Source organism: Phodopus roborovskii, unplaced genomic scaffold (genome assembly GCF_943737965.1).
Source record: "Phodopus roborovskii unplaced genomic scaffold, PHOROB, whole genome shotgun sequence".
NCBI classification, from domain to species: Eukaryota; Metazoa; Chordata; class Mammalia; order Rodentia; family Cricetidae; genus Phodopus; species Phodopus roborovskii.
The window spans coordinates 9,212,725-9,222,751 of NW_026126558.1; positions in this window are offsets into that span (position 1 = coordinate 9,212,725).

The window sequence follows — 10,027 nt, forward strand, 5'->3', positions numbered from 1 at the left end:
AGTGAGCACCTACTTAGGTTTCTGTGAAAATGAAGCAGGAGAGCCTGAATACCAGGGAAGGGTGACTGGAAACCGACAGGAAGGAGCTTGGGAGGCTCCTCTTACCAAGATGTTCAGGGACACCTGAGTGGGAGCCACAAGTGGGTGTGCACTCTGTCTCCCTCCTCCCAGAAATGGCGGCTGGAAGCCCCCTGTCTGCAGAGAAGCCATCTGTGTCTATGATTCATCTGCAAAGGGGCACATTGAATTGTTGGTACTGGGCACTCTAACACAGGGGCTCGGGACCCTGATGCAACAGAAACTTTGCCTCCCTCTCCAGGAAGCTAGAAATCCACATGCAAGGTGTCTGGGTGTTTGTTTTTGTAAATTATTATTATCTGCATGTGGAGGCCAGAGGACAATTCTGTGGAGTGGTTTTTCTCCGTCCACCTTTACATGGGTCCCAGAGATCAATTCAGGTCACCAGGCTTGCATGGCAAATGCCGTCCCACTGGGCCATCCTGCCAGTCAAAGGCTTGGTTGTTTTCAAAGATTCTAGTCCCTTCTAAGAATCAGATGTTAAGATAGTGTTTTATTTTATTTTGAGACAGGGTCTATGCAGTCCGGCTGGTCTTGACTTTGTTATATAGATCAGGTTGGTGTCAGACTCACAGAAGTCTGCGTGCCTCTGTGTGCTGGGATTAAATGTGTGGCTCACTACATCCAGCCTAGAATGATTTCTTTAAAATGAGTTGGACAATGACAAATTGTTTTACCTTTTTTGTAAAAAAAAGTTCTTATCTGCAAAAAATATGGGAGCAGCTAGCTGTACACTGACCCTGCACTTACTGCATTGCCTTATGAAGCCTGCAGGTCTAGAAGCCCCAACATTAGACCCTCTGTATAGAGAGCCTGTGCTTGCATGTTAGCTATAAGCCTGTCTGTAGAGTGACGGGCAGAGTAACTGCAGTGCCCAGCATGAAGGGACTGACTGGGAGCTTGACTATGCCCTTGCTCATTACACATGATGTGAAAGTGCATGCAGGTTTGTGTGAGCCCCAAATACGTGCTTACGTGGAGGGAGAGAGTGGGTATGACACTGTGGGTGGTGTCCAGTGTGTAAGGGGACAGGTACATTGAATGTGTGTTCACACAAGTGTGGGAACCCCCCATGGGACCTAGTGGTGGTTGCTGTGGGAGCCCTGGGTGGAGATGAGATTGTTTCTTCCTTTCTCTTCCTTCCCCCCTCCCCTCCCTCCAACACTTCCTCTCTTTCTTTCATGCACCCGGTCTTCCACATACCAAGCTTTCTCCTACGGAGCTACATGCTACATGTCAGCTCTTTTTTTTTTTTTTTTCCCTCTGTTTATTTTGAGGCAGTCTCACTGAGTTGCCCAAGTGGGCCTTCAACTTTCTTTCAGTCCTTCAGTCTCAGACTCCTGAGCAGTTGGGCTGACAGCTCCAAGGCCTGGCTGGGATTTTCTTTTTCAAATCTTCTCTTACACTTTTTGATAGTTTACTATGCTTATGTATTAGGAAGAAAATGCCTGGTACTTGTGTGTGTGGTGGGGGGTGAGGGGTGTGGGGGGAGGGAGCGATATGTGGTTCAGAGAGAGAGGGTAGTGTGTGTGTGTGTGTGTGTGTGTGTGTGTGTGACAGAGGGTTGTGGTGTGTGTGTGTGAGGGGTGAGGCGAGGATGGTGTGTGTGTGTATATGTGTAGGTAGGTGAGGTGTATGTGAGGATGTGGGCTTTTCTTCACACCCCAGCATGAGGACAGTGCATCACTTTCACAAGCTGGGGGACTTCAAGGATGCTCTGATGCCACACAGGACCTTTCTTGGGGATGGGGTGAGAGGCAGAGGTGCCTTTCTTTCTCTTAAGCGGCAGGAAGCTAGGCTACCCTGCTGGTGGGCACGCCTCCTCTGCTGACTCTGCCCTTTTTTACGTGGCTAGAGGCCCAGCAGGGGATTCACTACACAATTCCCTCCACATTCTCCATTAGCCGAAAAAGTAGGGCCATGAGGCTCCCTGGTGGCAGCCTGGAATATCTCAATTGCCTGAAGTATGCAGGCTGCCTGAGTGTCCCTCTGTCCCATCAACCAGCCTCTCTCATGGTGGCCTCAGCCTGGGGAGTTTGCCTGAAGAGCATAGCTGAGCTTTGAGGGTAGATGTGGGTGTTCATATCCTAGGGCCACTGCAGGGAAGACCCACAGACAGGGCAGCCTGAGCCATCACAGTGTACTCCCCCACACCCCGTTCTGAAGTCTAATGTGTGGGCAGGGCTGATTCCTCCCTGCACTTCTCTCCAGGGCTGTGGCAGATGTGTCTCTATGTGTCTGCCGCAGTCACCCCCTTCACTTGGCTTCTCAGTCCTGGGCCCAGTGACCATCTGTGGGACAGTGGGGACAGTTCTGCTGAGTAACACTCCTGCCTCAACTCTAGGTGTGCTCCTGACCCCTTGCTCACTTTTACCACGTTCTTATGGAGTGTCTGCTCCCAGGCCTCTCCCTCACTCGTGTGCTTTACACTTTCTGGCACACAGTGGGTGCTCTACAGCTGTGCAGCTGCATGGCCTGTCCCCACCCCATGATTCCCCTCTAGGGAAGCTGGTAGCATCTGAGGTCTGAAATTATATGCATACTTGAGTGTGCCAGTGTGTGTGCATGTGTACACATGCATGCGGAGGCCAGGAAACATCCATGGAGTCATTCCTTAGGCATTGTCCACTTTGTTGGCATGTGCTAGCCTGTTTCTGCTCCACCCTCTAGTCCTGGAATTCTGAGCCCACACCACCAGGCCCGGCTTTTCTTTTGTTTTTTCTTTTCTTTTCTTTTTTTTTTTTTTAAACATAGTCTGGGGATCCGAATCAAGTCTTCATGCTTCCATGGTAAGAGCTCTACCAACAGAGCTGTCTCCCCAGTTCCCGCCCAGGAGCCCTGCCAACATCTGAACTATAATGAGAAACAGTGCACACATCTCACGTGGGACTCTGCATTCCCTAGTGTTTCCTACCTTGTGTAGTTAATTTGTGTGATACATCTTCTGCAAGGTTGCAAGGTGATCATCCATCAATTGACCCAGTGGATTCCACTCCGGGGATGGGCAAGCAGGCCTCTAAGGCAAGAGGATGGTTTTTTTTAAAATCTGTTTTAGGCTGCCCCATCTGCACTCCCAGCACAATTACTGCACTAGATCTATACATCACACCCATTGTCTGTCTTGGTTTGGATATTGTGTGTCCCCCCCAGTGGGGGAAACTTCATGAAGGGTATATAAGACCATGCAAAATTAAACTTCCCACATATAAAGCCATTTATTTCAATATGGCTTTAAAATCCAAAACCTTTTAACTTCTTTGAAAATTCTCTCTCTTCCTCTCCCCCCACTTGTGTGTGTGTGTGTGTGTGTGTGTGTGTGTGTGTGTGTGTGTGTGTGTGTAGGTCAGAAGACAATTTGCAGAAGTTAGTACACTCCTACTATGTGGGTCCAGGGGATTGAACTGAAGTCATTAGGCTTGGTGGCAAGCCCCTTTACTCACCGAACCCTCTCACTGGCCCCATATTTTACCTGGTTTAACATCACCAACTCTGGTATGTTTCACCTTCACACTTAACACCTCCATTCAGACCTGCCTCGCTTCCTTCCCCATAGGCAAGTTCAGCCTGCGGCTGCTGGGGTGTCTCTCTAGAGTGGCTGCCTTGGAGTCAGAGTTTCTGTGCTGTTCTCCCCTCCCCCCCCCCCCCCCCCCCCCGGCCACTTGCTGCTTGCTTGGTGGACCAGCTCCTGATCTCTGACATGGACTTCTCTTCTGAGTGGGGATGATGAGACTCCTACCCACTCTACAGAGCTCTTTTGAGGGATAAATGAGATACTTTGTTCCTGGTCTAGCCTGGATGTGGTTATTTGACTTTAACACCTGCTACTTGGCCCTTCTGTGGAGAGTTGGGCCTTGCAAGCCCCTGGTGAAACTGACACTTCCTCTACCCTCCCAGGTCTGCACTTGGTGCTGGTGGGTGGCTGCTCTTGGCCCTATAAGGCAATCTCTCTTCTCAGTGACACAGGTGAGCAGGCAGCCATGGGCCTCTTTTAGCAAAGCCACAAGCTCCCAGCTGAGCCGTGCAGAGGGAACTTCAGCAGCTGGGAGAATTCGTCACCTTTTATGGCTTTGGAGGAAGACAAGAGACCTGGACTGCACAAAGCAAGCACAGAGCCGCACACTGTGAGATGTGTGGGCTGAACTCAGTGACACCAAAAAGCCAGTCTTTGCTGGATGACTGGGGAGGCGCTAGCTCTGCATGGCGACCGGACAGAGACAGAACAAGAGGGCCGGAGAGCCTGGGGGACAGCAATGGGATGGAGAGCAGAGTGTCCTCCAGGCCTCTTTACCGGCTCCCTGTGGGGTCTGGCCATGCCTTGGGTTGTCAGCACAGATGTCTGCTGTCCTGTTTCTTCATCTCAGGACCGGGACTGGGAGATTTGGAGGGGGTGTGAATGTTCTGAGGAGGCATGTGAGCAGAAGCCTAGGGGAGGGGGGAAAGGAGAGAAAGGAGGAAGCTTGTTCTAGGAAGGAATGAATGTGCTGGGGGAGTGGGTGTGGACAGACACGGGGGACCCTGATAGATGGCAGGCAGGGGTGGGCAGGTGCTGAGCCAGGTGAGCGGCAGGTTCCTGTTTGTGTGGTGGAACTGAGCTGCTGTGGATGGAAGAGTCAACAGCCACTTTGTTTAAATCAGGGTCTCAGGTAGCCCAGGCTAAGTTCACACTGACTTTGTAGCTGTAGCTGAGAATGAACCTTGAATTTCTCGTCCTTCTGCCTCTACCTCCAAGTGCTGGGATTGCAGGCATGAACCACCACTTTCAGTCAGCTTGTGTGGTGCTGGGGATGGACCCCAGCGCTTCTTGTTTGCTAGCCAAGCACTCTACCAACTGAGCTATAATCCCTGCCCTATGGCCACTTTTTAAGCACCTGCTGTGGGCAAATTCCTCCAGGTACAGGATGAGGCAGGATGGAGCACTGCTCTCCTGGGCTTGGGCTTTAGTCATCTTAGAGGATGGAATGAGCCTGCCTTCTCACCAGATTCTTGCTTCTTATCTGAGCAGCATCCCTTGCTGGAGTTTCCCCCAGTACTGTTAAGGAGACTTGGTAGGTTTTGCTGGTGTCATTTGTGGTATGGGAGGAGGTGAGCCCCATGAGTTGTTTTAAACAGCAGAGTTTTATTTTTGGTATGCATCTGTGTATTGAAGATACCTTTGTGTATCTTCCTCATTCACTCTCTACCTTGCTTTTTGAGTCAGGAGAGCGCATTAATTTGGCTAACAAGCTGACCAGAGAGCTCCAGGGAGCCTCCTGTCTCTGCCTCGGCCTCCCCAGTGCTGGGATCTCAGATGCATGTTCTGCACTTGGCTTTTTATGTGGCAGCTGGGAATAAAACACCCTGGTTCTTGTTGTGCGGCAAGTACTTCACTAACTGAGGTGGTACTCTCACTCAAGCGATCTCTCCTTCCCCATCCTCCCTCTCTCCTTCCCTCTCTACCTCCCTTTCTCTCTAATAACTGTCTCCCTCTTTGCCTCTCCCTCCCTCTCCCCCAGCCTTTCCGGATAGTTCTCATTCTGTAGCTTGATCTTGGATTCCCCCTGCCTCATCTGTGGAGTAACTGGAATGACAAGCCTGAGTTACCCAGTCTGGCTAGGATGTTAATTAGTCATAATGTGCCAATGCCAGCTCTGAATGGTGAAAATGTCCTAGAGAAGTACCCAGTGGTGATGGCAGATGAGAGGAGGTGTGGCTCACACAGCAGCCCTCTGATGCATCTGAAACCTCCTTGCAAGTTAGGACTACTGTTTTCTTTTTCTTTTCTTTTCTTTAATTATTTTGGTGGTGCACACCTTTATTCCCAGTACTCAGGAAGCAGAGGCAGGTAGATTTCTGAGTTTGAGGCCAGCCTGAGCTACATAGTGAGTACCAGGACAGTCAGAGGTACATATAGAATGACAGTCTTAGTCACTATTCTATTGTGGTGAAGACACACTATAATGGCTAGTTTTATGTCACACATGCTAGAGTCATCAGAGAGGAGGGAGCCTCAGTTGAGAAAATGCTTATAAGTTCAGCCAGGCCTGTAGGGCATTTTCTTAGCTAGTAATTGATGGGGGAGGGTCCAGTCCTTTGCTAGTGGGGTCACTCTTGAGTTAGTGGTCCTGGGTTCTATAAGAAAGCAGGATGAGCAAGCCATGAGGAGCAAGCCAGTAAGCAGCATCCCTCCATGTATCAGGTCCTGCCTCCAGGTTCCTGGCCTGCTTGAGTTCCTGGCTTCCTTCACTGATGGACTATGATATAGAAGTGTAAGCCTAATAAACCCTTTCCTCCCCAAGTTGCTTTTGTCATGGTGTTTCCTCATAGCATTAGTAACCCTAACTAGGACAGAAATCATGACCAAGACAACTCTCATAAGAGAAAGCATGTAACTGGGGTCTGGCTTATAGTTTCAGATGTTTAGTTCATCACCATCATGGCAGGGAGTATGGTGGCAGGCACAGCAGGCATGGTGCTGGAGAAGAGTGTACCCCCCAGGTGACACACTTCCTCCAACAAGGCCACACCTCCTAATCCTTGTAATCTTGCTAAGCATTAAAATATTCAAATATATGAACCTATTTAGGGCCACTCTCTTTCAAGCCACCACAGAAACCCTATCTCAAAAAACAAAATAAAGTAACACAAAAGATTTGTTTTTATTGTGTTTTGCCTGAATGTATTGTGTGTGCCATGTGCATGTGTCCCCATGGGGGCCAGAAGAGGGTGTCAGATCTCCCAGGATGGGAATTACAGGGTTGTGAATTGTCATGTGGGAACTAGGAGCCACATCTGTATCCTCTGCAGAAACATCCAGTCCTCTCAACTGCCGAGGCATCTCTCCAAGCCCCTTTGCATTATTTTTAAATTTAATGTTATTACTTTGTACTGAATGTATGTCTATGTAGCATGCACATGGAATGCCTTTGGAGGCAAGAAGGTGTTGGGTCCCCTGCCACCAGAGTCACAGATGGTTGTGAGCTGCCATGTGGACAGTGGGAATGAAACCTGGGTCCCCTGGAAGAGCAGTTAGTGCTCTTAACCACTGAGTCATTGCTCCTGCCCTCCACCTTCTCCATTAAAAAACAAAACAACAACAACAAACTTATTATTTTGATGATTTGAGATAGGGGTCATGTACTGAGGCTGGCATCTTCTTGAACCCCCATCTTTCCATGTCATCTTCTGAGCCCTGGGATTACAGGTATGTGTCTTCAAGCCCTGTAAAGCCAAGGTAATAATGCAGTTTTTAGACAGTTGTTGCAATTTATTTTTGCAGCAGTCACGAGTGCCACCTGGTGGGCATAAGGCTCCATGGCCTTGCTGTACCCAGGAAGAACTCTTCCAAAGGTCTGTGGTGCAGAAAGTGGAGGGTGGCTGTCTCCTGCCCTGAGGCAATTCCTAAGCCAGGGAGGAAAACCTTGCAGAGCAAGCTGGGACTCCTGAGCTTAGGAGGCTCTGTCTTCACTTTGACTTTGCGTTAGATACAGAGTTGATGCATCCCACTGTACCTGACCCTAGGCAGCCTTTGGAGGAAGGCTTCATTTCCCCAAACCAGTCCTGCTTGGGGATGACAAGGGGTTGACTGCCTCCCCTTCAAAGAACACCCCCCACCAACAGGCTTTTCCTGTAGTTTTTGGTCAACTCATAGGCAGTCAGGTCCCAGAGTCACTTACATTGAGAGTGATTTCAATTCATTAAGGTCTACAGTGGGGCAGGTGCAGGGTCTCCTCCCCTCCCCCCCACCCTCAGTTTATGTTTTAGTGTTTGCTGTTTTATTTCAAATCACTGTTTTTTGTTGTTTTTGTTTTGCTTGTTTTTGTTTTTTGAAATAGGGTTTCTCTGTGTAACCCTGGCTATCCTGGACCTCCATCTGAGGACCTGGGGGGGGGGGGGCTAGAACTCAAAGAGCTTTGCCTGCCTGTGTCTTCTTTGAGTGTTGGGATTAAAGATGTATGCCATCATTGTAGCTTTGTGTGTGTGTGTGTGTGTGTGTGTGTGTGTGTGTGTGTAAGTCAAGGTGTCATATACCACACTGACCTTGAATGGCTGAGATAGATAAGGCTGACCTTAAGCTTCCTGAGTTCACCTCCTGAGAGCTGTGACTGCAGGTGTAACCACTATGCCCATACAATTATGAGCTGGGGCCACCTGAGCCATCCAAGATACTCTCTTCATCTGTGGTGGACTCAACCCCACCCACAGTCCCTTTGGCTATGGGAGGTGGCATGTACACAGGGGCTAGGGGGCAGGACCATCTTTGGGGGCATGCTGGCTTCACTCTGTCTAAGTCTGGCCCACGTCTCCGTCTGACCTCATGGTCCCCTTTGGTTTTATGCTCCCAGATCTCATTGGGAATTCCCCTGGCTAGTGGCTCCCCATCTCCTGTGGAAGCCTATGAGTCTTATTGTTTGGCTCCTGCTGCCTTGCAAATGTCCTTTCTGTACAGTAGGCTCACCTGCCCACCTGGGCCTGCTGCTGTGAGCATGGGTTCTCATCCCAGTGGCTAGGCGCCTGGCATCTGGGTATGTGCTGAGGTGATAGTGGCTGAAAGGAGTCTTTATGGATTGTGGGGAACAGGTAAGTCCAGCTAAGTCAAACAGTGGCAGGGGAATCAGGGATGCTGAGGCAGCTCAGGGGTCACAGAATAAGTGCTGTCCTGCAGGCATGACGCTCTGAGTGTGGCAGTGGGGGCTGCTCTGCTCAGGGGGAGGCTGGGGAGGAAAGGCTGAGAGTTCAAGGCACTGGCAGTAGCTGAAGTTGGTAGTCATGAAGGGAGGAAGGGAGCAGCCCTGACTGAAATTAGAAATTTGGTGACAGGTGGATTAGAAAGGAAGGTCTTGTGAACCACAGCAGGAAGCCTTGCCGGTGGTGTGATGACATCCTCCTTTACGATGGCTCTGGCCACTGGGCAGGCACAGAGCAAGGGTGACAGCAGGCTAAACAGTGGACCGTGTGATAGCAGTGGCCCGGAACGAAGGCGTGGGGAGAGGCCCCTTCCCACTGCTTTCATATCTGGCTCTGGTACCTTGAGCTGTTCATCCTTGTCCTGTGTATAAGGCATTTTCTGTGCATAATTCTCCTTCTAGGACTCTGTCCAGCAGAAGAATGTATGTGCTGGGTCCCCTGCTTCAGAGTACAGTGAAATCCCTGAGCCAACCTAGTCTTCGATGTCTTTCTCAGAAGCTCCTGCCCATGGGCAGACCTCACAGGGCCTCTAAAGACATTTGAGGCTCCCAGGCTAGATGTCTGTGTCATCTCAGTGCTTGGGAGGTGGAGACAGGATTGGAAGTTTGAGGCCAGCCTGGACTACATGGAGAGACCTCATCTCAGAATGACAGCAAACAGTAAAAACCACAGGGCCAGCATGATGGTTAGTGGGTTAAGGAGCTTGCCACAAAGTCTGATGACATGAGTTCAGTTTCCAGCACCCACTTGGTAGAAGGAGAGAACAAGTTGTCCTTTGATCTCCACATGTATCCTGTGGCCCATGATGTAACAACAATTAGGCCCTAAAACCCGAACCCACAGAGCACTCCCTTCCCTGGAAATGACTACCAAGCCATCAAGCCAGGTTACAATGGAAAGAGCCTTCAGCTTGCTGTTAGGAGTGTCTGTGGCCCTCTCTGAACCCTGGCTCAGAATATGGCCCTGGCATATGCTTATAAAAGGCCTGGAAAGACAGTTGACCCATGACACAGAAAGTGGCATGATTGGATGAACCCTCAAGTCTAGACATCCATTTGGGGTCTTTATAACCCATCTGGCTTCTTGCTAGTAGCTTCTGGACTCTAGCTCCTCTCCATCTCTACCTCCCCTCTTCCCCTCAGCTTTCATCCATGGCCACACCTCCATCCCCACCCTCTCCCTTTAGTTAATCCTGTCAGGTGGGGACTGGATGAGGAAGGAAGGTGCTGAGGGCAGGCACTGTGTGGTCTCCTGTATGGCCTGACTTGTGGCCATGTGCCATAGA